The sequence below is a fragment of the Canis lupus genome, chromosome 2 (genome assembly GCF_048164855.1).
Source record: "Canis lupus baileyi chromosome 2, mCanLup2.hap1, whole genome shotgun sequence".
Lineage (NCBI taxonomy): Eukaryota > Metazoa > Chordata > Mammalia > Carnivora > Canidae > Canis > Canis lupus.
This window is the reverse complement of record NC_132839.1, coordinates 9,480,870-9,506,886: the sequence shown is the minus strand read 5'-3', so window position 1 is coordinate 9,506,886 and position 26,017 is coordinate 9,480,870. Positions and strand designations below refer to the sequence as shown.

Genomic DNA, 26,017 nt, shown 5'->3' with positions numbered 1-26,017 from the left:
AGTGTTATGGGCGTGGGTGACGGGAACCCCAGGAAGTGACACCTGCTTGGTATCTGAAGCAGGAGGTGGAGAGTTTGAGGGACGGTGAGGAGGCGAGCAGGCCGGACAGCAGAGGACGTTTGTGCAGAGGCCTGGCGACAGAAGGGGACAGTGAAACCAAGCGGTGGGGGAACATCAAGAGGCCGGTGGAGTGAGATGAGGCCGCATGCCAAGGCTGAAGCCAGTCCATACCGTGTCTTACTGGCCCCAGTAAGAATTTGGTCTTTATCTTAAGAACCATGGAGAAGGCTTTAAATAGGAGCTGGTGGCTCCATGAGAGCCGTGTTTTGATAAAATCACCTGCCAGGGGGATTCTTTGGAGGAGGACACAGGGTGGCGTTGGGGAGAAGTTGGGTGGCTGCTGCTTTAATCCAGGTAGAAGTGGCAGTGTGTACCAGGCCTGTTGTGTCTACTGGGAGTGAAGCGGCAGGGAAGAGGGATTAAAGAGTGTTTTGGAGGATAACCTCAGCCTTGTTTGGGAATAAGATTCTTTTATTCACGCAACACATACTTCGTGGGGCCCTGCCTTATGCCAAGATTTGTGCAGGCTCTGAGAACACAACCGTGGCCTGGTGAGACGTGCAACATCCCTGTACTTGCGGAGTTTATGTATTAATGAGAGTAATGGCTAATCGATAAGTAAAATAAATATAGTTTTCGGTAACAGTAAGCCTTAACGAAGAGAAATGAAGTCACGTAAGGGAATGGAGAACAACGGGGGATTGTCTTCTCATGAAAGAGTGATCGAGGAAGACCTTTCTGAAGAGAGAGCATTCTAACTATGCAAAAATCCCCTAGCCAAAAAAAAAAAAAAAAAAATCCTCTAGCCAGGCAGAGGGAATCACAAGTACTTGGTCCCGAGGCTGGAGCAAGGACACCCCCCTCCCCCCAAAGAATACCAAGAAGGCCAGTTTGTCTAGGAGTGTGGGAGGGTGGGAAGAGAGGCAGCTGTCCAAGGTGTCTTGCTAGAAGCATCCAGATAGATTCATTATCATGTCTTCAGTCGTGACCACTTTTTCCAGGCTGTACACAGTAGCATTCACAATCCCAGATTGCTTTGCCACTGAACTGTTGTTAAGAATGCTACAGGGAGGGATCCCTGGGTGGCTCAGCGGTTTGGCACCTGACTTTGGCCCAGGGCGCGATCCTGGAGTCCGAGGATCGAGTCCTGCATCAGGCTCCTGGCATGGAGCCTGCTTCTCCCTCTTCCTTTTGTCTCTGCCTCTCTCTCTCTATGTCTATCATAAATAATAAATAAATCTTAAAAAAAAAAAAAAAAGAATGCTACGGGGATGGCTCCTTTAGTGCATCGCACCCTTGCTAAGAGCCTCATGGTGGTAACTGCTTGTCCCCATCATGTCGATGATAACCTTTTGGCCCAGTGGAAGGGCCCCTTTCTTATTTTAACCCCATTTTCCATTACGATCCTCCCTGGACTTCTCCAATTAGTCAGTTGAAGGGCTTTCACATAATTTATGGTTGCTCGCCTTTTATTCACCTGGGCCTTTCTTTTCTTTTCTAAGTCTGTTTCCATTTCTCCCTTCAAGGCCAGGTTCACAAGTTAGCAGTTACCTTTCATACCAGGTTTTTTTCAGATTTAGTCCATCTGTCCTGGGTCTCTGAGCCCCTCACCCAACTCAGTCCGTGTGATCCTGTTTTTTCCTTTCTTCCTTGAGTCATCGGAAGAGGCACTGCCTTAAAGCGCTCCTGTTGTTCCAAGTTAAAATACTGATGATCACATTTTTTCTTCCTAGAAAAGACTGGGCACCAATACTAGCTCTACCGTCTGCGTCTATGATTTGGCCAAAACACTCAACCCTGTGAGGTTCAGGTTCTTCGTCAGGGAGATGAAGATAGGAAGCCTCCCTATTTCATTCCCGGTGTGGTTCTGAGTAGTAAAATGAAGTAAGACGCAGGAAATGTGTTTTAAACAAATGTGTCATTATTTTAAATATTTTAGACGGGAGTAGTTCATTCTGTCTAAATTGTAGGTTTTTTACACCGGTTTCCACGGTGGGAACCTCCTGTGTTTACAGGAGTTCTGTGAGGCTTCTTGAGCTTCTGGCCACACTCCCCAAGCTTGGGGCAACTCAGTCCATGGCCTGTGGAATAGTGTCCTGGGCCTGCTGTAACAAAACACCATAAACTGAGTGGCTTAGAACCACAGAAATACATTGTCCCATGGTTCTGGAGGCCCTGAGATCAGTATATTGGTAGGACTCATTCCCTCTGGGTTGTGAGGGAGCATCTCTTCCCTTCCTCTCTCTCAGCGTCTGGTGGTCCTTGGCTTTCCTCTGCTTGCAGGTGGAATTCTCCTTGTGTCTTCGCATTGCCATTCCTCTGTGTCACTGTGTCCGTTTCCTCATTTTATAAGGACACAGTCATTGGGTTACAGCCTCTGCTTATGTCCTGATCTTAGCTTGATCACTTGGAAATATCCTATTTCCCAAATCAAAGGACGTTCACAGGTATTAAAGGTTAAGACTTTAACATCTTTTTAGGGGATGCGGCTCCACCCATATCACTGTGATTCAGCACACATTAAGAAATGGCAATCACAAACATCAGGAATTAGGTGTGTATCACTAGAATGACTCACAGAGGACGTGGATTAGGTCTGTGAGAGCTAATCTTCTGTATGACAGAGGGCAAAATAAGTGAAATACCCGATTAAAGTCACAGGTGAAATTCTGGACCTACATATATGCTTACTTTAGAATTCTGCAAGTCCTATTAATTTCTAATTTGTATATATAAGAACAGAGAGGGCCAGACAAAAGAAGGAACAGAAGAACCCAGTCACCTTTCTTTCTCCTTTTCTTTTTTCTTTTCTTTTCTTTTCTTTTCTTTGATTTTCTTTTCTTTTCTTTTCTTTGATTTTCTTTTCTTTTCTTTCTTTTCTTTTCTTTTCTCTTTCTCCTTTCCTTTCCTTTCCTTTCCTTTCCTTTCCTTTTCTTTCCTTTTCTTTTCATGCATTCATTCATTCATTCATTCATGAGAGACACAGAGGGAGGCAGAGACACAAGCGGAGGGAGAAGCAGGCTTCATGCGGGGAGCATGATGTGGGGATTCGATCCCAGGACCCCAGGGGCACGACCTGAGCTAAAGGCACTGAGCCCCCCAGGTGCCTGTCACTTTTCTTTTTAATAGTACATTCTTTTTCTTTCAACAGTACATTCAGATATTGTACTGATGTTAATGAGAAAAATATGTAATCCTTATACTTATTCATATTCATATAATCTTTATGTAGACTTTTTTTATGTGTGAAGAGTTTTATCACTTCAATTGCTGGGTTTTTTTTTTTTTTTTTTTTTTTGCCCAGCACGCTTCCTTTGACTTTCTGGACGACCACCTGTGGTCCCCTGACACCGACTAACCACTCTCTGCTAAATGCCCAGAGAAGTCTGTGCTTTTTATCTTATGAGATGCCTCAGCCTCGGTTGATTAAAAACTCACTTATCTCTTAGCCTGAAAAAGTCTCATGTTATTTGTTTTCTCACCAGTGTCCTTTTTGTTTGCTTTTGTTCATTTATTTATTTTGATAGCATAGAGAAGAGTTTAATACGTTTCTACCTGTTGATGTTGGAGTATACCTAAGGGCTACTCTTGCAGAGTTTTATCAGATTTGGCATTAACGTGTTCCATTTTATGCGTTAATCTTCCAGTGGCCTCTTCTCGTGTTTGTTTTAGGGACACTGAGGGAAGGTCCCTGAAGCTGATGTGGTGGTATTTTCCTGTGTCCCTGGCTAACCAGTTTAAAAGTCTAACCATCTTCTATTTCCTAACAGTCTAGCATGGAGGTCACATCCACGAAGACTATTGTAGGAAGCCATTCACGTTTAGTGAATAGAAATTGAATACTTGACCTTTACCTACCAAAGTGGCTGTTTTTCAGTCAACCAGAGGAGCTTTCTTAGTGCAACTCTTACATTCCAAATAATTATGTCGTAGAGAACGGTTTTAATTGTTGCACTTTAATTACTTTGGTTCACTATTATTGCTGCATTGAGATTTTCACCAAAGAAAAAAACAGCCATCAGTTATTTCTGGTTATAGTCTTTTGTAAAAAAAAAAAAAAAAAAAAAAAATTTAAAGGGAAACAATGAATTTCAGATTTCACTGTTAACTGCAGAAATAAATATCCTCCTGGTACCCAATCAAGTAGATGTTACCAGGAGGAAAAAAAAAAAAAAAGTTTGATCTTAATCTTCAAAAATCTAATAGAATACCTTCTTTCTGAAGCTAGGAAAGATTGCAAAATCATAGGAGAAGGATAAGATAATTGCAAGAGTTTAAATTTATTGCTACTTTAATCTTCATCATTTGGAAATTTTGATTTTTCTTTGTTCATAAGTCAAGTTTTTGTCTTATATTTTCCTTCCTAAACATGGATACCAGCAGGTCAAAACAATGACTGAAATGATAACATCAAACAAAAATGGAAATAGAGAACATGTTGAATAGAAAATTTCATGGATTGAGGAGTGGGGCAGGCAGAGCAGGACATTTTCTTTTATTTTCTTTTTAAATTTTTAAATTTAAATTCAATTTTCCAACATATAGTATAACACCCAGTCCTCACCCCATCGAGTGCCCTCCCCAGTGCCTGTCACCCAGTCACCCCATCCCCTTGCCTCCTGTCTTCTGCAACCCTTTGTTCGTTTCCCAGAGTTAAGGGTCTCTCATGGTTTGTCTCTGTCTCGAATTTTCTCCACTCAATTTCCCTTTTGTCCCTTATAATCCCTGAGGGCAGGACATTTTAAGGAAGTGTATTTGTTCCTGGAGTTAGGAAAGACCTTTTTCTGGTCATTTTATTTTATTAATTTTTTTTTCTTTTACTACTTATGTTTTTGCAATTTTCCAGTGTCATTCCAGTTTAAAAATATTTATATGTATATTCTTTCTCTGTAAGACATGAGCTTTAAGCCATACCTGGGACCATCTCGTGTTTCATGTAATCTCAGCATCCCGTAGAGATATTTGACCCAAGGGGTATTTAGTCGCTATGTTCTAGGGCCGTCATCCCAGGGCATCCACAACTTCACCGATACCAGTTGTATTATTTAATGAATTCTCTACACTTGAAAACTGCAGTTTTTTGCGCTTTTTTTTGAGATGGTTAAGAGGATGGACTTGAGAGTCACAAGGCCTTAAATTCAGACCCCAGTTCTGACATTTCCAAAGCGGATGAGTTCAGACAAATGACTTCTCTATGCCTCAGTTTCCTCATCTCTGAAATGAAATAATAATAACAGTAATTCACAAGCCCTTGTGATATTGATTATGTGCCACACATTGTTCTAAACCTGCCACATATTTTTAACACATTTAATTCTCACAGCAACCTAATGAGATAGTGTAGGTATTATCTCCAGTCATAAATAAGGAAAATGAAGTAAGTACACAGTGGTCAAAGTGATTTGCCCAAGGTCACACAGCTATGAGTTAAGTGGTGGGGCCAGTATTTGAATCCAGGGATTCTCGGCTTGGGGACCTGTGTCACCGTGGAACAAACGAGATACTCCTGCGCTCAGGTAGCCTGGAGTCCGGCACACCTCGAACCCTGTCCTACTGCTCATCGCCTCTTAGAACCACTACCCCTCCTGCCCACATTGCCCGCTCTCATTCATGCCTGGCTACATTTCAGCAATGATCATTTTCCCAAACACTCTACAGACTGAAAAATGGCTTTAGTGGTGTCTCTGTTATTTTTATTTTTTTTATTTTTGGGTTATTTTCAAGGCTTTCATTCTCAAAGGAGTTTATATTTGTGCTTAGACCTAATATTTTAACATGTCCATATAATAAAAGCATTTTTTTTTTTTTTTTTTTTTTACAGTGGAACCATTTGAAGATTAAGGGCTATGAAGGGAAAAAAAAAGCCACAGGGTTTTGGTTAAGCTCTTGGCTGTTATAAACTCTTGATACCCATTTTAGATTCTCTTCGAAGAAGTTAGGCCCCGTAGCAATTTAAAACCTTTATATTTCAGTGTAATGTATACTTGATTCGGGGCTGGGGTGTGGGGCTTAAGATCTGAGGCTAGTTGGGAGCTAAATCTTCTAATAACCTTTTTTTCTCCCATTTGTAAAAATTAGAATTCTGTTGTAATCATGTTGGATGCTTTTCTTTTATTTTCTTAAGTAATCTCTACCCCCAGTGTGGGGCTCAAACCCACTGACTCCGAGATCAAGAGTTGTCTGGTATCCCGGCTGAACCAGCCAGGCGCTCCTAGGATGCCTTATAACAGTGAAAATAAAACCCATTTGCCAGTTGGGAATGTAATTGAAGATTTTTGTCATTAGTGCTACATTCTAAGCTGGGGAAACAGAAAATGTCAAGAAAGTAGTTGTATTTTTTAAAGTATGACCCTTTCTAGGGTTTAAGCTCACCAACTTTGTGATGTTAACCAAGCCTTTCTGTTTTTTGTTTTTTTTTTTTTTCAGTACAAAAGCCTTGGTGGTGATGTCCTTCCCACAAGCACTGTGTACTTAGGCCTAGTGGCTTAGTCTACAGTTTTCTACCACAGGAATACAAAGGGAGGAAAGACTGGGGGAGGGACCCTGGAGAATCCTAAGAAGAGGAAATTGTTGTTTACAGTGCTGTTGGCTAGAATTTTGAAGCTTTTCAAAAATAAAGTTGCATCGTATGTCCCAGATTCTGTAGAAAGACTTAGGCCAGAGGGAAAAGAGCATTCTGGAAAGGGTTACTAGGGGAGTGGCTGGAGGCCCCTTCAGAGGCCGAGCTCACTCGAGGGTCTGTGGCTGGGTTTCAAAGAAGAATGTTTCTGTGGACATAAGGATCATAATAATTGCTCCCATTTATCGAGGTAGTTTTGTGTAAAGGAGAAGAAAACCAGCTTCGTGGCATGAAACATTATGGTCAGGTCTTGGCTCAGCTTTTTACTAGCTACGTGACCTTGAGCAAATCACCGAACCTCTCCGTGCCTCGGTTTTATCTTCTTAAAACAGAGATATGCTGGTACATGTTCCATACAGTGTGGGGTTATAATCATTCTTTGAGGTGATGCATATAAAATGTTATGTGTGTGTAAAATGCATACAGAATGCCTGGCACATGGTTAACTGCTTAGGAAATATTAGCTATTATTAGTATTATTATTATTTTCTATACCTTACCTCGAGTACCTCTCACACTTTCTTTCTGTAGTCTTGCAGTGCAAACTATTATCCCCATTTTACAGAGGAGGAAATCCAAGTTCACAAAGGTCAAGTGTTCTGTTTTGAACGTGGAGTCATGTGAAAATGGGCTTTCCTTTGCACTCCTTTTCATCCCTTGGTTTGCTCTGCTGTTGCCCTTCAGTACCAAGCTTGTGAGACCGAGCAGAAGGGGATTGCGATTGTTTTTTTCTCAAAATTATGTGCTAGGTTGGGTATGGAACCTACAAGGTACAGCATTCTCAAACTTGCGACATATAAAGAGGCCTTTTTCAAAGGAAAACATCCTCTCTTCCAGTTTGACTTAATTATGTTTGTCATAATGTTATGTAAATATATCCCAGCATGGAATAAATGTCTTAGCTTATAGCATTTATACAGCTAGAAAAAAATAAAGCAGATTTACAAATTAAATGCCAACAAACTCCAAAGCCAATAAAATCCAAATGATGACATTAATTTATGTGACAGATGTGTTATTCCGCTGAAAGTAAACTGGGGATTTGGGGTTTATCCATACTCAAGATGGATTTTATGTTTAATCCCTGTCTACCTTTTGATTTAATACTATTAATGTATCATAAACCCTTGAATATCTACAGTTTCATGTGTTCCAGCTCAAGAAACAATGTCTTTTTAAATGAATGTTTTATGATTTGGTAGTAATTTCAAGGTGGTGTTTGACAGTTTGGATTAATGGGACTTCAGGAGGCCCAGCTTTCTTGGGTGTTACTCGACAGACCTGAAAAGCTGTTTTCTTCCCTTCGGAGTCAGTATTTAAGTGTAGCCTTGACCCTAGTCCTGGCCCTGAGATTGGGGCCTGGAGTCAGCCTTCCTGGGTTGACATTGCCGCAACAGTGTTTTTTACATAAAACTGAAGGTAAATTTTACATTTTTCATGATACCCTAAAATTACTGAGTCAACTAGTATGAAGATACATATATTTTCCTTTGCTTTGTACTTGATTGCCTAAATTTACAGTGACAGCGTAGAAGAGAGCCCGGTTTACCGCATCCCATGTTGGGAGACAATAGACTCTTTCTGCAAAGGGCCAGATGAGGGGACTGTTTTAGGCCCTGCAGGCCACTTGCGGTCCCGGTTGCAGCTGCTTAACTCTCCTGTTGTTTTGTGGACGTTGAAATTCAACCTCATATAATGTTCACATCACAAAATTGTCACGTTATATAATCCCTCCCACCCCCCAACAACTGAAAAATACAAAACCCATTCATTCTTTGGCTTTGCAGACCATGCCAAAATGGGCAGCAGCGCATTTGACTTGAGAACCTAGTTTGTCCCAGCCTGCCCCAGATGACATTCGATGGAGTCAAACGTATCCCATTTTTCCTTTAGTGGAATGTGGTGATTAACAGAGGGGCAGTCCAGTGGGACCACTTGCCCTTGGGACATGAATGACCTTTTTGTTGACTTAGTTTCCTCATATGAAAAATAAGGGAATTTTTTTTCTTTGTACCTCACCTTCAGGAGATGAACTAAGAAACTGGATGTAGAACATGTAACATGTAGTCCGTAGCTTTTAGCTCTTGTTATTTCTTTAATTACTGATGAGGTCACACAGTTTCTTCATGTGCTCATTGGCCATTTTAATATTTTACTTGTTCTTTTAGGACTTCCACAATCATATTTATTATTACTTATATTTTGATGCAGTACTTTATGTATTAAGGTTATCAACCTATTGCCAGATGTTTAGTGATTTAGTTTGTTCATCTGTTTGCCTTCTGGTTTTGTAGCGGTGGGTTTTTTAAAAAACAAAATGATCTTCAGTTTTATGTATTTCAGTTATTGAAGAAACTATTTCAATTATCTCAGTTATTGAGGTTAAATTCAATATATTTATCTTCTCCATTGTTTTCATTTTTATAAAAATGTTCTCATACTAAGGTCAGATGATATTTTCCTATATTTTCAATCTGGTTGTTTTGTCATTTCACATCTGAACTATTTAATTTTGGAATTATATTTTATATATGACATGATATAAACTTCTAAATGTATTTTTTATATAGATTTTTACAAATCAGTTCCATGTTAATTGAATAGTTCTTTCCTCCCCACTGCTTTCAAGTGCCACTTTTATCAGACTCTTAGTAATTTGGTTGCATGGAATTGGGTCAGAAAAACATTTTTTTTTTAAATTTTTATTTATTTATGATAGTCACAGAGAGAGAGTGAGAGGCAGAGACACAGGCAGAGGGAGAAGCAGGCTCCATGCACCGGGAGCCCGACGTGGGATTCGATCCTGGGTCTCCAGGATCGTGCCCCGGGCCAAAGGCAGGCGCCAAACCGCTGCGCCACCAGGGATCCCAGAAGAACATTTTTTAGGGGCACTTGGTTGGCTCAGTTTGTAGAGCCTGTAACTCTTGATCTCAGGGTTGTGCCTCTGAGCCCCATGTTGGGTGTAGAGATTACTTAAAAATAAAATCTTTAAAATAATTTTGTTTTTCAACAAGGCTGTCAATATGACACTAATCTCTGGCCTTCAGTATTAGTACTTTGTCACAATATGAAGCATTCATTTTATATTACTTTAAGGATTTTTATCTATCTTTTAATTGTGATAAAAAAAACACAGCATGAAGTTTATCATCTTAACCATTTCTCAGTAGAGCTAAGTATATTCATTTGTTGAGTAATGGATCTCCAGAACCTTTTTTCATCCTACAAATCAGAAGCTCTGTACCCATTAGACAACAACTCTCCACTTCCTCCTCCCCTTGCTCTGGTAACCACCATTCTACTTTATGTTTCTATGAACTTGACACGTTAGATAACTCATATAAATGGAATCACACAGCATTAGTCTTTTTGTGACTGGCTTTGTTTAACCTAGGATAATGTCCCATCTTTGGAACTTCTTAAAAACATTCTTGTCCCCCCCTCCTTTTTTTTTTTTTTTTGTATCTTGCTAATTCTGGGTGAAATGTTTTAAAATCTAGTCTCTTGATCTGATGGGATTATGGATGTGCTTTATGCCTTGTAGCTTTCATATTTAACTTAAAAAGCATACATATATTTTGTAGGAAAAAGATGCTTGCAAGAATACTGTTGGTCATTCAGGCTGTTTCTGCTGATGTCTTGTGGTTGGACCTGCAGCTAGCTGATCGACAACCCTTTTCTGGCTCACTGATACAACCGTTGCTTACCAGGTCTTCTCTGGGTAACCCAGCAGAGTACCAAATCTGATTATCCTGTTATCAAAATTTGGTTTAATCTAACAACCACTTTTATCAAGTACTTTTAATTGTTGCAACATATTGCTGTGATTGGACATTTAATTATTCCAACTTTTGAAAAAAAGATATGATCTGCTTGAGCAGGAATTTTCAGCAAACCGAAATTAATAAGAAAAAGCAAAGCCATAATTAGGATAAAACACTTTTTAAGATGAACAAAACACTTAAAAACACATATAAAGAGTTTTAAACCTATCCTCTCATGTGCCCAATTTCCCATTATGTGAAAGGAATCAAAGAACACATTAACTACATAGCTTTGAAAAATAGATACCAGTTTTAAAAAATTAAAACATACAAATTCATTGTATAACATCAGGAAACTGAACACAAACTAAAAGGGAAAAAAAATTAGCCAGAGTCAACTATTGTTAACATATGAGTAGATAGCTTTACAAATATGTGTGTTGGTAAATATAAAATAGAATCATTCTGTACTTACTGCTCTGTAACCTCTTACCTGTTTATCATTCTTTGTGTTCTCATCTAACTTGTGGATCCATGTCTCTTGCCCCTTTTTCTTCCTCTCTAGTGATTTGGTAAAAATCAACTAAATTTTCTTCTTCTTTTTCTCTTTTTCAATAATTCATTTTGCTGTCTCTCCATCCCCCACCTTGAGAGTTTTGGGTTGGGTTTGGTATGGTTAAGATAATTTAAATTTTTTTGTCCAGATGTACAACATTATAATTCGGCATCAGTGGGTACTACAAAGTGATCACCACTACAAGTCTAGTTACCATCCTTTCCATATAGGTGACCCCCTTAATCCGCTTCACCCGCCTCTTACCATCTCCTTCCTCTCTGGTACACATTCGTTCTCTGTGTCTATGACTTTATTTATGTTTTCTTTGTTCATTTGCTTCATTTTTAAAGATTCTACATATTAGTGAAATCACATGATATTTGTCTTTGTCTGATTTATTTCACTTTGCACGATACCTGCAAGGTCCATTCATGTGTTTGCAAACGGCAAGATTTCACTCTTTTTTATGACTGAATGCTATTCCTTTGTGTGTATATACTACATGTTCTTCATCGATTTGTCCACCTGTGGACTTTTAGGTTGTTTCCATTTCTTGGCTATTGTAAATAATGCTGCAGTGAACATAGGAGTACATATATCTTTTTGAATTAGCATTTTTGTGTTCTTTGGGTAAATATCTGGAAGTGGAATTGCTGGATCATATGGTAGTTCTAGTATTAAGTTTTTGAGGGATCACCATACTGTTTTCCACAGTGGCTACACCTATTTATACTCCCATCAGCCATGCACAGGGGCTCCCTTTTCTCCACATCCTTGCCAACACTTGTTATTTCTTGTCTTTTTTATAAGAGCCATTCTAACTGGCGTGAGGTGATGTCCATTGTGGTTTTGGTTTGGATTTCCATAATAATTAGTGATGTTGAGTATCTTTTCATGTGTCTGTTGGCCGTCTTTGTCCTCTTTGAAAAAATGTCTATTCAGATCCTCTGTGCATTTTTTAATTAGGTTGTTTGGTTTTTTGTTGTTGTGTGAATTCGTCATATACTTTGAATACTAATCTCTTTTTGAATACATGACTGGCAAAAATATCCCTTTCAGTTGGTTACCTTTTCATTTTGATGATGGTTTCTTTTGGTGTGCAGAAACTTGATAGTTTGATGTAAGCCCATTTGTTTATTTTTGCTTTTGTTTCTTTTGCCTTTAGAGTCAGATCTACAAGAATATCACTAAGACTGACGTTGAGGAGCTTACCACCACATTTTCTATATGTAGAAAAGCTAGAGACTCCACCATAAAGCTGTTAGAACTAATAAATGAATTCAGTAAAGTAGGATACAAAAGTCAACATATAGTAATCTGGTATTTCTAAACAATAATAACAAATTATCAGAAAGAGAAATTAACATTTAAAATTGATGCATTTACAATTACATCAAAAAGAGTAAAATACCTAGGAATAAATTTAACCAGGGAGTTAAAAGACCAGTACACTGAAAACTATAAGATGCTGATGAAAGACATTGAAGAAGACACAAATAAAGGGAAAGATATTTTGTGCTCATAGGTTGGAAGAATCAATATTACTGGAATATCTATACTACCCAAAGCAATCTACAGATTAAATGCAACCCTTATCAAAATTCCAAAGGCATTTTTCACAGAACTAGAACAAATAATTCTAAAATTTGTACTGATCCACAAATGATCCCAAATAGCCAAAGCAGTCTTGAGAAAGAAGAACAGAACTGGAGGTACCCTGCTCTCTGATTTCCAACTATGCTACAGAGTTAGAGTAGTCCAAGCAGCATGGTATTGGCATAAAACCAGACACATGAATTACTGGAACAGAATTGAAATCCCAGAAATAAACTCACACATGTATGAACAATTTATGACAAAGGAGCTAAGAACATGCAATGGAGAAAGGATATTCTTTCATAAATGGTGTTGGGAAGCCGGACAACTCCCGGCAAAAGAATGAAACTAGACCGCTAACTTACATCCCACACAAAAATTAACTTGAAATAGATTAAGTATTTGAAGGTAGGACCTAAAACCACAAAATTCCCTTCAGTTTTTTAATCCGCCTGGTTGTGTGAATTTGTGTGTGTGTGTGTGTGTGTGTGTGTGTGAGGTATAATTGTAAGTTGGCCCCTTCCCCAGTTTTCTTAAAATAATTTAGAAAACAGTCTATTTCTTCTCCATTGATTTGTGATTTTTGTTTTATCATGTATGTATACAGAACATTACTTCCTGGGAAGTTGATAAGTTTATCCTTGAGAAGATGTATCTATTCTTCAAGTACCACATTGATCTTATTTTTTTAGCTTGAAGATAGGTTATAAGGACTGATAAGTCATACTTTCTAGTCTTTCTTTTGCTTTCAGTTAGCTTTCCTATGATTTATTATTCCCAGCCGATGATTCTTAACCAGTGTCATGCCTCAGAATTATCTGGGAAGCTTTGGCTACACGTATGCAGCCTTTGTAAGCTATTTTAGTAAGTGTAAGGTGAGATGCACGCATGTGCCCTGAGAAAACTCTGATGGATTCTGATATATGTCCACGTTTAAGAACCACTGTTCAGTGGCATTAGCATTGTTCCACTCAATTCTGCTCTACCTTGAAATTTTTAGTAGAATTGCATTAAGTCCACCAATTAATTTTAGAAGAAAACATTTTTATGGTATTTAGTCTTGTCATACTGGGTAACAACATTTATTTCCCATTGTTGCATAATTGTACTTACTGCTCTCGGAAAACTTTTGTTGTTTTTCTTTGTCTATCCCATACATTTAAAAAATATCTTATTTATTTATTTGACAGAGAGAGAGCACAAGCAGGGGTAGAGGCAGGCCAAGGGAGAAGCAGGCTTCCCACTGAGCAAGGAGCCCCACCCGGGGCTCCATCCCAAGAGTCTGGGATCATGACCTGAGGCCGAGGCAGATGCTTATCCAACTGAGCCACCCAACCACCCCTCCCACACATTTTTTATTAGAGTTATTCCTACATATTTAGGTTTGTTTTCTTTTGCTTTGTGAATGGGCATGGCTTCCTGTTTGCTTCCTCATATTTTTTTGTTTTTGTGGGTGTGCAGAAAAGTTTTTGTGGGAGAGAGGGAAGGAATGTTTTAATTGTAGGGCAGCGTTCTTGACAAAGTTTCTGGAACTTTATCTTAGTTGAAATGGGCCTTTTTCAAAATCACCTTGTAGTAATAAAAATAGTAATACAAAAAATGGAAAAAGTGAGGCAACACATGAATTGACTTAAGATCTAGAGAGACAGGGGATTTTCTGTGAATTGAAGACTGTTCAATTTACTTTCTCATTGAAACCTACCTTAACTATGTGATCTAAATTTGCAGACCTTTCCCTATAATTCCTGATCCTTTGCCCTGCTCCTTTTTTTTTTTTTTCCCCATAGAACTTCTTATTGTCTCACATATCAAATATCTTACTTAAATAGTTCCCCCTCATTGTCTGAGCCCACCAGAATTGAAGCTTCACTGGGCTGGGATTTTTAGAACAGTGCCTGGAACGTGGCAAGTGTTCTATAAATTTTCGTTGAATGGATAAAACTTTAGTTGGAGTAAAGTCAAGTATTTAAGTGAGGGTTTCTGAAAATAGTGACCTAGTTGTCTGAGTAACGGTGAGAAATCTGTTCTGCTGGAGAGTTTAAAACTTAGCCAAATGAGGCTTTTTCTTTGCAGAGGATTCTGTAGGTATAATGTGCAGTAAGAAAGCAGCCCTTCAGCTGAGAGGTCAGTGATTTATATTTGAATATGTGAGGAACTGGGGATGCTGTTTTTCATGCCCAGGCCCTGTTTAGCATGTAGAGGCCTTCTGTTTTCTTTCAGAAATGGCCAAGAAGCTTAGCTCCTCTTTCATTTCCCCTACAAGAGAGAGGTCATTGAAGTTATCTTTCTCCATTTTTAAAGATGAAAATAAGTGGGTGAGAAAAGTTGTTTTGCCAGATTAGAGATGAATGTGGAACAGTTCTGTTTATTTCTTCTGTGGGCCTATCAGTGAAAGGTCATCTGCCACATTTCTGTCTGCCCTTGGGAGACCTGCAGTCCTCTCGTCTGCAGGAGGAACTGTGTTAATTGTGACTCAGCCACTTGAAGGGCATCGTGCCATCTTGGGATGAGCAGACTGGATATCTGCTTTATATACGTGTATATGTGTGTATTACCGTTTCTCTCCTGGTAGTAAATATAAAACAGCAATACAAATCAAGCAGCTTATAATAAAAAATAACATTTCAGTACGTAAAAGCTTAGTTACACTTAAGGAGAAGATGGAATGAAGTGTTCGGAAGCACCTCTTGGACACCCCCCACCACCACCACCAGATGGGAAAAGTTCAAGGAAGAAAGCCCACATCACAGAAAATTAAAAAGGAGACTTAAGAGGATTGCCTTTTAGCTTCTCAGCTGCCACAGGTTTTTTTGGTTTGTTTGTTTTTTAAGATTTGATTTGTTGGGGATTCCTGGGTGGCTCAGCGGTTTAGCCCCTGCCTTCAGCCCAGGGCATGATCCTGGAGTCCTGGGATAGAGTCCCCCATCAGGCTCCCTGCATGGAGCCTGCTTCTCCCTCTCTCTCTCTTTCTCTCTCATGAATAAATAAATAAAATCTTAAAAAAAAAAAAAGATTTGATTTGTCTTCCCCTTTAATTCTTGCCTATCACTCCTCAGCAGGCTCCTTGATTTTGCCCTATACTTGTGTTCATGTTTATGTTAGATGATAATGTTTTCTGTGGCACACAGCTTGTCTTCTACTTCATAATGCCCCAGAGCATTCTGTGCAGTGTTTTAAACAAGAAGCACTCAATTAATGTTTGCCTCACAAGTAAAAAAGAGGGAAAATTAAGGTTTCAGGAAGGAGATTGTAGTATGACCAAAAATTATATTAAGGAGTTACAATAATCAAAACAGGCATTTGGTCTCTCTGGCATTTAGAGGGAGATGAAAACCGGGCTCCATATGAATGGGTAAAATGAGTTTGGGGACTGCTCAAGTAGATTACTGTGATCGTTTCCTTCCAAAGCCTGGTCTGTGGCATTTTTGTTCCAGAGGAAATTCTAGTCCTGTGGTGATTTAATCTTGCCAAATGAGAAACCTCTGAAATGAGTCATTCTCATTTTCATCCACTTTGTTTTCATATGAAAGATCACACAGGCAACTGACCCGAATGAATGAAGCTTTGCTTTCTGATGGGTTGGCACTGACAGTTTTCATAGTTTGTCCTTGTCCTGGTTCCCGTAGTAATATTTTGTGAGTGGATGCGGTACAGGGCAGGTTTATAGTGTATGCGTGGAGGGAATCGTTTGTGGGAATTTGAATCAGGCAGTCCCTTCTACCCAGAGATCTTTTGATAGCATGGATCCAAGATCAGATTTATGTGTTGTGGACTTGTCACGAGAAGAACCTTGCTCCTTTCTGGGCCTCCAGCTTGACTTCCATAAAATGAAGGAGTCAAATGAGGTAATCTGTAAAGCCAAGATGCTCAACCCTATAATACCCAGGGCCTCTTTTTTTTTTTAAATAACATTTTGTAGTACCCTCTTTAGTACCATGAAATGAAATTCATATATATCATAACCTGCCTGCATGTGTAATTAAAAAATATATAGATAAAATCCCTGTCCTATAAAAAAACAATGCGAATTAAATAATTTGTATTGAAATACTATACATTTTAATATGTAAATGTTTAGTTTCAGTTGTGCAGGAAGACATAGGAAGTATCCAGAAGCCTGTGCCTGTCTGTAAAATAACAGGGTATGTGGTGGCTGTACACAAAGATTGATGTTTTTGTTGTCTTGGGCACTCAGATACTATGAATGGCATCGTTGGTGATGTTATTTTTCCGGAATGATGAGCAACTCTTGGCAGAGTTCCAGATCAAACAAAATAATGTCTTCTCTTGATTTATGTAGTTTCAGTTCTAAACACAGAAGTTTTTAACCCATACAAAAAATGTTGTGTGTCTGTATAGAAACCGGAATGAGGTTCTAGGCTTAGACAATCATAAACAAGTTTGTCACCATTGTGGTTCATGGGACATTTGAAGGTTGAGTAGGATATGGTGCAGTCCTTCATTAAGAGGTAATGTCTTATGCATTGCATTGCATGATGTATTTCTGGACCTGGCCTGCTAGTAATGCTGGTAGCCCACTTCTCACCCCAGCCCTGATGACCAGATATCTGCATTGCCCTCTAGGGGACTGTATTGTCCCCATGCTCAAGGACAGGGATTCTTAACCTCTGTACTTTTAACATTTTGGGTCAGGTAATTCCTTGTTGTGTGGGGCTGTATTGGAGGATATTTAGCAGCATCCCTGGCTCCTACCTACTTGACACCAGTGCCTTCCCCTAGTTGTGATCACCAAAAATGACTTCTGACATTACCAGTATCTGTTGGGGGGTAAGATTACCCCAGGTTGTGAAGCCCTACCCTGAGGTTTTTACCTGTTCCAAATATCTGTCATTAAAATAATATATTGGTATGTCTGGGTGGCTCAGTGGTTGAGTGTCTGCCTTCAGCTCAGGTCATGACCCCGGGGTCCTGGGATCTAGTCCCATATCAAGTCCCACATCCCTGTAGGGAGCCTGCTTTTTCCTCTGCCTGTGTTTCTGCCTCTCCCTGTGTGTCTCTCGTGAATAAATCAATAAAATCTTTAAAAAAAATCTATTAATACAATATTCGTTACTGTGGATAAAAAACATTGCATACCACACTAAAAGGTATCATTAGTTTTTCTGTCAGACTCAGATAGAAATGGAGGCTTTTGCCAATTTCTCATTCTTATTTTTCTGGTCACTTAACAGAGGGATGATTTTATTGCCTGTCTTTAGAGGGGTGGGAAGTATGTACAGTAGAGGATGATAGATTTCATAGTATGAGAGAAGGAGAATTTCAAGAAAAACTACCTTAAGAAAGCCCTTTGATAAGTAGAAGTTCGTAGAATTCCTTTCTGACAAGTTTGACATTGATGTGAAAGGTTACAAAACTAGAATTTTCGTTCTGCAAGAAATATTAGATATTCTCTGGGTACCTACTCATCTTGCACATGAAAAAAGGACTAAAAGCTAAAGTGCAGTTACAGTTGAGGTTGAACCAGGACTTTAATAAATCTCTTGGGTGTCTCCCCGCCGTTCTTTGTACATTGCCATGTCTCTCAACCAGGCTCTGTTTGTAAAATAGTTCTGGCTTTTTTGCAAGGTCTGTCTCTTGATGGGGAAAAAAAGACAAAAATAATACTTTTCTTTACAGCCTCGATATCCATCATGAATGCCAGGAAAAATAAGTGAGAAGGTTAGCTGTTACATACAGGGCATACAGGGGCTGGTTTTCCTAGATTAACCATCAGTATTTTTATTTTATTTTATTTTATTTTATTTTATTTTATTTTATTTTGTTTTGTTTTGTTTTGTTTTATTTTATTTTATTTTATTTTATTATTTTATTTTATTAAAATATTTATTTATTTATTTATTCATGATAGACATAGAGAGAGAGAGAGGCAGAGACACAGGAGGAGGGAGAAGCAGGCTCCATGCAGGGAGCCCGATGTGGGACTCGATCCCGGGACTCCAGGATCGCGCCCTGGGCCAAAGGCAGGTGCTAAACTGCTGAGCCACCCAGGGATCCCCATAACCATCAGTATTTTTAATATCAATGTTAATAACAACACTTCCATGTTTTGTTTTTTTGTTTTTTTGTTTTTGGACAAGGCCTTCTTCCAAGAACTGTACCTTTTGATGCTTACAGCAGCCCTATGAACTAGACACTGCCAGTAGCATCCCCCTGGTGTAGGTGAGGTGCCAAGAGCCCAAGAAACCTGTGCAGGGTCTTAGGGTTCGTAAGTGGCCATGTGGGGATCTGAAGCCAGGCACCTGCTGCCCCCACGACCATGCTCTTGTCTGCTCCCCTCTCCAGCTACCACTGGCTTCAAGCCTTAAGCCCTGACCCAAGGAAGTAGAGAGAAGTGTCCCATCCGGCTTGTGAAATCGATATTCTTAGGAGCTAAACGTTTGGAGAATTTCAAACCTGAGCACGTTCAGGACACATTATGTTTTCTTCCAAGATTAAATCATTCTTCATGCTTCTCCAACATGTACACCAAAGGTGAACTTCCTCCTTATAGACTCTAAGGGCTTCTTTCATCGTGTCCATATCTGGAGCACAGTAAAGCAGAACTCTGGCCTGAAGTTCAGAGCAGGAAGGAATGAGGATCTGAAATGAAAGGATTATATAAAGTCATCTTCCTTGTTGGTTTCGCCCCTTGTTATTCCCCCAGAGGAAGGAGAGAGGATTTTGAAAACCTTTATTGCAAAATGAGTTTGAAGTAGACGCAAATAATATATGTGATTGACAGCTATAAAAAAAAAAAAAAAAAAGAAAAATCTGCCCTTCACTTCGGTAAGACACCTGAAGGAAAAACATCTATGTTTATTGAGAAGTGAATGCAAACCTTTCAAACATAATATTTAAAAATCAAAATAGCATCACAGGGTTTAGAACTATTTCCAAAGTCAATATTAGGTTTGTAAGTGCCAGGTAGGAAAAAGGCACAATCAATTAAGTCTTATATTCCCAATGCTCTCTCTCTTTCTCCTCGATTTTATTTATTAGTGGTAATACTGGTATGGACAACACATTGGCTCCTTTTTTTCCACTTACCTTTTTTTTTCTTTAAGAAATTTGTGAAAAATATTTCCAAAATTTTCATTCTTTGTTACACTCTTCATATTGTCGGTGTGTCTAAATCCCCAAAGGGCTTTCATTTCCAGGTTTTTATTTCCTAGTTGGCAGCAGCCCTTTTATACCTTCGTGCAGATAAAAACGTGGCAGGAAAGTTGCACATCAGAGTTTGTTTCTTTGGGGGATTTGAGGGCAGGAAAGGAAGATGCTCAAATAAAAAATAAGAAAGATTTTCATTCAGTAAGGTCTCAGCTGGTGGTGTATATTACTCAGCTTCTTCATTTGCCTTATGAAGTTAATGTTTAAATTTGTTGTCATGATCAAGAGGGGTCCCACAATATGCAGAGCCCAGTTTGAGATGAGAATATGGGTTGGGTTGCCAGATTTAGCAAATAAAAATAGAGGACATTTGGCTACATTTTTCTTTTTCCAGTGTTATGAGGTATAATTGACAAATGAAAACTGTGTATGTTTAAAATGTACAACCTGAAGTTTTACTCTATGGGTACATTGAGAAATGATCACACAGTCAAGCCAACTAAAGTTTCCATCAGGCCATATACTTTGTGTGTGTGTGTGTGCACGCGCTCGTGGTAAGAACACTTAATATCTATCCTATAAGCAAATTTCAAGAATACCAGTCACAGTACTTTGCAAATCAGGAATCACCTACAGAACTGAAAAAAAAAAAAAACAAAAAAAAACAAAAAAAAAAAAACAAAGCAATCAAGCCCTGCATTTATTTGGTTTAGGGTGTGGCAGGGCGTTTTATAAAACCTCCCCATGTGGTTTTGCACAGTAAGGTTGAAACACTAAAATGTGGTCTCTGGCCCCGCAGCATTAGCACCACCTGGGAACTTGTAGGAAATGCAGATTCTTGGATGCTTTTTGAGTCCTGTTGAATCGGAAAGGGGGATGGGTCCTTTAGCCTCTGAGGTACAGGTTCAGGGGGTAAGAAAATGGGACTAAGAACTGGAGCAATGAATATAGGGATGAAGGCAGGTGACAGATGCAGGACACATGTCAGAGGCAGAATTAGTGGAATTTTGTGATGAATTATTGTACTGAGGTGATTGAAGGGAAGAGTGGAGTGAAAAAATATAAAGTTTCTTTTTGAGTTGATGAGATGGTATGTAATTAAATAAGGTAGAAATGTGTTTAGAAAGCGTAAGCTTGAGAGAAAAGATAAAACTATTGAATATGAGGCAAATAGAAATGTGTTTAGAAAGTATAAGCTTGAGGGAAAAGATAAAATTATTGAATATGAGGCAACCTTAACCATTCAAGAGATGTCTTACCTAGTCGAAAATTTGGCTCCAGAACTTTGAACACCAATGGAAATTAGGGTGATGTTGGGAGTTTTTACCATGGTAGTTACATTTTTAAACTCATTCATTTAGAAAGTTACATATGTACTAAATTATTTTTAAACATGTCCATTTCATTTCAGATTGAACCAAAGATGATGAATTTTAAACACATCTATAAACTCTTATATTTGGATTATTTACATGAAGTTATTTTTAATCATTAATACATTACAGGGCACCTGGATGGCTCAGTGAGTTGAGTCTGGCTCTTGATTTCTGCTCAGGTTATGATCTCAGGATGGTGGGATCCAGTCCTGTGTTGGGCTCCACTTTCAGGGGGGTGTCTGCTTAAGATTCTCTCTCTCTCCCTCTGGCCTTGCCCTGCTCATACACACTTTTCTATAAATAAATAATTCATCTTAAAAAATGGAATCTGTAGATTATATTAGCAAAATTATAATAAAGCAAAAGTTACTTTTTATAAGTTTACATTATTCCAAATTGATGGGTCAGGCATACATGAAACGTTCATTTTCAGAGAAAGAACTAAGATAGGAAAAACAGAATTCTTTTTGCAGCTCTTAATGCAAGGAGGTGGTTGGTGTCATGAGGAAGCCCAGAGGTTCTGGAGCCAGACTGTGTTCCACCCACTGACAGGAGGTATGACCTTGGATACTTAAACTCCCTGAGCTTCAGTTTCCTCATCTGCAGAATGGCTTAGCTGGTTGATAGTACCCCCCTTTTTTTTTTTTAATTTTTATTTATGATAGTCACAGAGAGAGAGAGAGAGAGGGAGAGAGAGAGAGAGAGAGAGAGGCAGAGACACAGGCAGAGGGAGAAGCAGGCTCCATGCACTGGGAGCCCGATGTGGGATTCAATCCCGGGTCTCCAGGATCGCACCCTGGGCCAAAGGCAGGCGCTAAACCGCTGCGCCACCCAGGGATCCCTGATAGTACCCTTTTTGTAGGGTTTTTGTAATAAGCATTTAATGAATTCATACTTGTAAAAATATTTTGGAAAGTGGCAAGCATTTAGCTAGCAATCATCAAATGTAAGCTCTTACTAATCTTGAAAACGAATTTCCTCACTCTCTATTTAGTCTTACTTTGTACTTTCTAGATTGTTGCTATGGACAGTTTCTGAGTCTTATTTCTGTCAATTTTATGAACTTCGGAACATTGAAGGAAATGGTTACAAATGAGCAAATTGCTAGCAATTAAATTCTGAATCATTCATGGGGACAATGTAGAAGTATCCCGATAACGTAGTGTAATTTCTATATATATGGACACTAGAACTTGCGTTTCAGGTTAGACACATTTAAGTTTGTTACCTACAAGTTGAGGGTCAGGAGGACCTAGGCTCCACATTCTTTACAATTTTAAATGTATTTCATTAATCTTCATTCTGAGTAGTCAGTAGCAAATCAATAATTCACTCTGAACAGGAATAAGTAAATTACTAGTCTTTCAGTGCATGGTATAAAGGTCAAGAATATATTGTAATAATTTCTACATCGAAAGTTATGTGAGAGAAAGCTACCAAGCAGAGTGTGATTATAATTAGGCATAATAATGATAATTCCCTGCTGCAACATTTGACCCTTACAGCACAGTGAGAAGAAGGCAGCACCTCTGGAAACAGAAAATCATCTTACTCTTACATCTGAGATTTGTAAATTAAGGCTGCTCATCACCACTCTTGAATTATAATCTGAATTTCCCTTAAAATCTGCCCTTAGTTTTGAAATCATTCTGCTGATGGGAAGGCCAGAGAGAAATGCTTCATCTTCAACGTTTTACTTATCCTTCTCAAAAATAGTTTTATGATTTACATTTTTCAATCCATTTGAGGTAGGGAGCTGGCAGGAGAAGAATAGATATAGTGCTGGGTATTTGTTTGTCCAGGCCCTACCAGACCCACAGAGCTCTTGTGACTTGGCCATATGCCCAAGTAGATCCTAAATATAGCTCTCACTAACCTGTGATACTTGGAGTTCTTGTGCTTTTGGAATTGCCCATGGTTGGACAGACTTCCTAGGCTCAGTAAAAACTACGGGAGAAATGCCACATTATGGTCTAAGCGCCTAAAGTCAGACTGGACCAGATCCCACTCACCTTTACTTCTAGAAGAGAACTATTGTGCAACTCTAATCAAGGAAATCCAAACTCCTGGTGCTCTTGGGGGGCCAGTAGAGTATGGCTTCTTTGGTGAATAAATGGAAACATATAGAGCTTTGCAATTAAAACTAATGTTGGATATTCTCAGGAAATATTGGTTATTTCCAATATTTATTTATAGCCTCCCATCTAAGGAATTGGAGTTCTCTTAAGTCCTGATTTGGCGCAGATAGTGAGTGCATAGTTGGGATTTATTAAATGATGGATGTGTTACAGATATTTCAAGGTTATTACTATCATTGATGACCAGTTTGGCAAAATGGGTTCTTTGTTGATTTAAGAACTAAAATTGTATCACATCTTTGAAAATTTTTTGTCCTTCCTTGCTGTAAAAATATTTGAGGAAAGTCTTATCCTATTTCAGTTACTTTGTATTTCCACAGCTCTGACTGACTTTAGTGCCAATCACTGGACCCTAGTAACAAAAATCATATATTTAATGTCTTGAATGAGAAATGAACAGATATGAAATAATTTTCTTTTATAACTTAATCACATAATTCAGCTTGCTTCATATTGTTTGTTAACAAAGTGTGACAATTTATGTATTAAAGATAAAAATTTATAATAAGGAACTGCCCACATACTTTACTTGAAGGGTAATTACCCTTCATATACTCCATAATTCACCAGCTTTGATGAAGGTGGCAGTGAGTTATGATGGTCTTTACCTTGTCAGAAGGACTTTAATAACTTCATCATGCCACTGGTGTCTTAAAATTATGGATTGTATGCAAGGCATAATAACTCTCTTTCTTTTTGATAGAAACTACATTTCTCTTCTCAAGTGGTCAGTAATTCACAGGAATTCAAAAATGGCTTTGTATCTCTAGATTATATTTCCATTCACAATAGTGATGAAGTGCTTTACTTATATTTTCATAAATCTAAAAACCACTCACATACTAATGTGAGTAGAATTCTTGCATATTAATTTTTTTTTATATATAGCGGAATCCTTTTGTAACACCACTGAAGACTGGATAGTAATATTTGTATTATGGGCCAGCTGTGTTACATCTGGTTTTTTTTGGTGGTATGAAATGAAATATTGTGTTGAGGGAGAGTCACAGTTTGATCTGAAACATACTACTTTGTTCTTGCTCCATTTGGATACTGGAATTCTTCCTGTTAATTAACTATTAGCTTAAAATTGTGAGCATTGTGGTGGTATTATTAAAATATGTATGTGTTATTTGGAAGTGGGAGATGAGACTGTGTTAATAGTTGAAGGGGAACGTGTCAGCTACAAGAACAGAAGGGCTTGGTGGCTAAGTGTGCTGATAGTTGACCCTGAAAGGCAGAGGATCCAAGGTGTGGGGAAATAAGGGTATTTATAGGCGACATCACCAAAGTGATGCATTTTGCTACAGAAAAGTTGGCTAACACTGGTATTACCAGGAGATTTACCTTTAAGTCCTAAGTGTGAAAAGCACTTTTATTTTTAGTTTGTGTTTTTAAAGTATACAATGTAAGACAACAAAATAGCTATTTTTGCGGTTAAAAATTCAGTATAGAGGGGTGCTTGGGTGGCTCAGTTCGCTAAGTGTCTGACTTCATCTCAGCTCAGGTCTTGATCTCACAATCTCAGGGAGATCAGGCCCAGTGTGGAGCCTACTTAAAAAAAAAAAAAAAAAATTCTGTCTAGGTACCAAATTTGATGATACTGATTTTTTTTTTTTTTTTAATTGAGAAATAGGGACATTTGGGTGGCTCAGTTGGTTAAGCCTCTGACCCTTGTTTCGGCTCAGGTCATGATCTCAGGATCTTGCAGCCCTTCCTACCGCTCCCTCCTCAGGGTGGAGTCTGTTTGAAATTCTTTCCCCTGCCTCTCCTTCCCCTTTTGCTCCTCCCCCTGCATGTTCTCTCTCTCTCTCAAATAAAAATCTTTTTAAAAAAATCAAAAGATATGTTTATTGCAAGTTGGAATTTCTGAAAGCAAAACTTGTCTAGCAATTCCACTTCTATGTATATTCTCAAAAGATTAGAAATCAGGGACTTGAATACATATTTGTACATTGGTGTGCTTAGCAGCATTATTCACAATAGCCAAAAGGTGGAAGTAAACTGAATATCCATTGATGGATGAATGGATAAAGTGAGATATGCAATGCATATTACTCAGTGTTAAGAAAGAAATGAAATTCTGAGACATGCTAACATGGATTAACATTGAAGACATGATGCTAACCGAAAGAAGCCAGACATAAAAGGACAAATACTGTATGATTTCACTTAGATGAGGTACTTAGGTAGTCAAATTCATAGAAACAGAAAATAGAATAGTAGTTGCCAAGGGCTGGGTGGAATGGGGGCAGAGAATGGAGAATAATTGTTTAATGATACAGAATTTTGGTTTGGGAAGAAGAAAAAGTTCTGGAGATGGATAGTGGTGATGGTTGCACAATAATGTGAATGTATTCAGTGCGACTGAACCGTACATCTGAAATTGGCAAAAAGGTAAATTTTGTTATGCATATTTTACTGTAATAACAAAAGCAAAACTTACTAAAATGGTTATCATAAAGTAATAACACAGTTCCAGTTAGAGAATAAACTAACAATAAATGTATAAGGGTTAGCTAATTATTCATATTCATAAATATTCAGTAGTCATTATTAGACTGAATTTGGGGAAGTAAACTCTTTGTCTTTTATATGATCTAGGGAATGATTTGCTCATACCTAAAAATATTTTCTTTCAGTACTTGGCAAGATTCATGGAACATGGAAGATGCTCAGTAAATATTTGTTGATGGATATTTGTTTATTCAGGAAATTATAGTCGTATCTTCATGTGCAAAATAATCAGCATAACTGTTACTTGTAAAGCCTACTTATAAGCTCAGTGAACAGATAGAAAA

General features: G+C 38.4%; 1 long non-coding RNA gene across 1 annotated transcript in view; it reads left to right on the top strand.

Moving 5' to 3' along the window:
• The window catches only part of LOC140612230 (uncharacterized), a 34,252-nt gene extending 8,235 nt beyond the window's left edge, over window positions 1–26,017 (top strand). The window contains exon 3 of the long non-coding RNA XR_012013520.1: window positions 60–26,017. This is a non-coding gene — a long non-coding RNA (uncharacterized lncRNA). The remainder of the gene's footprint in view (window positions 1–59) is intronic.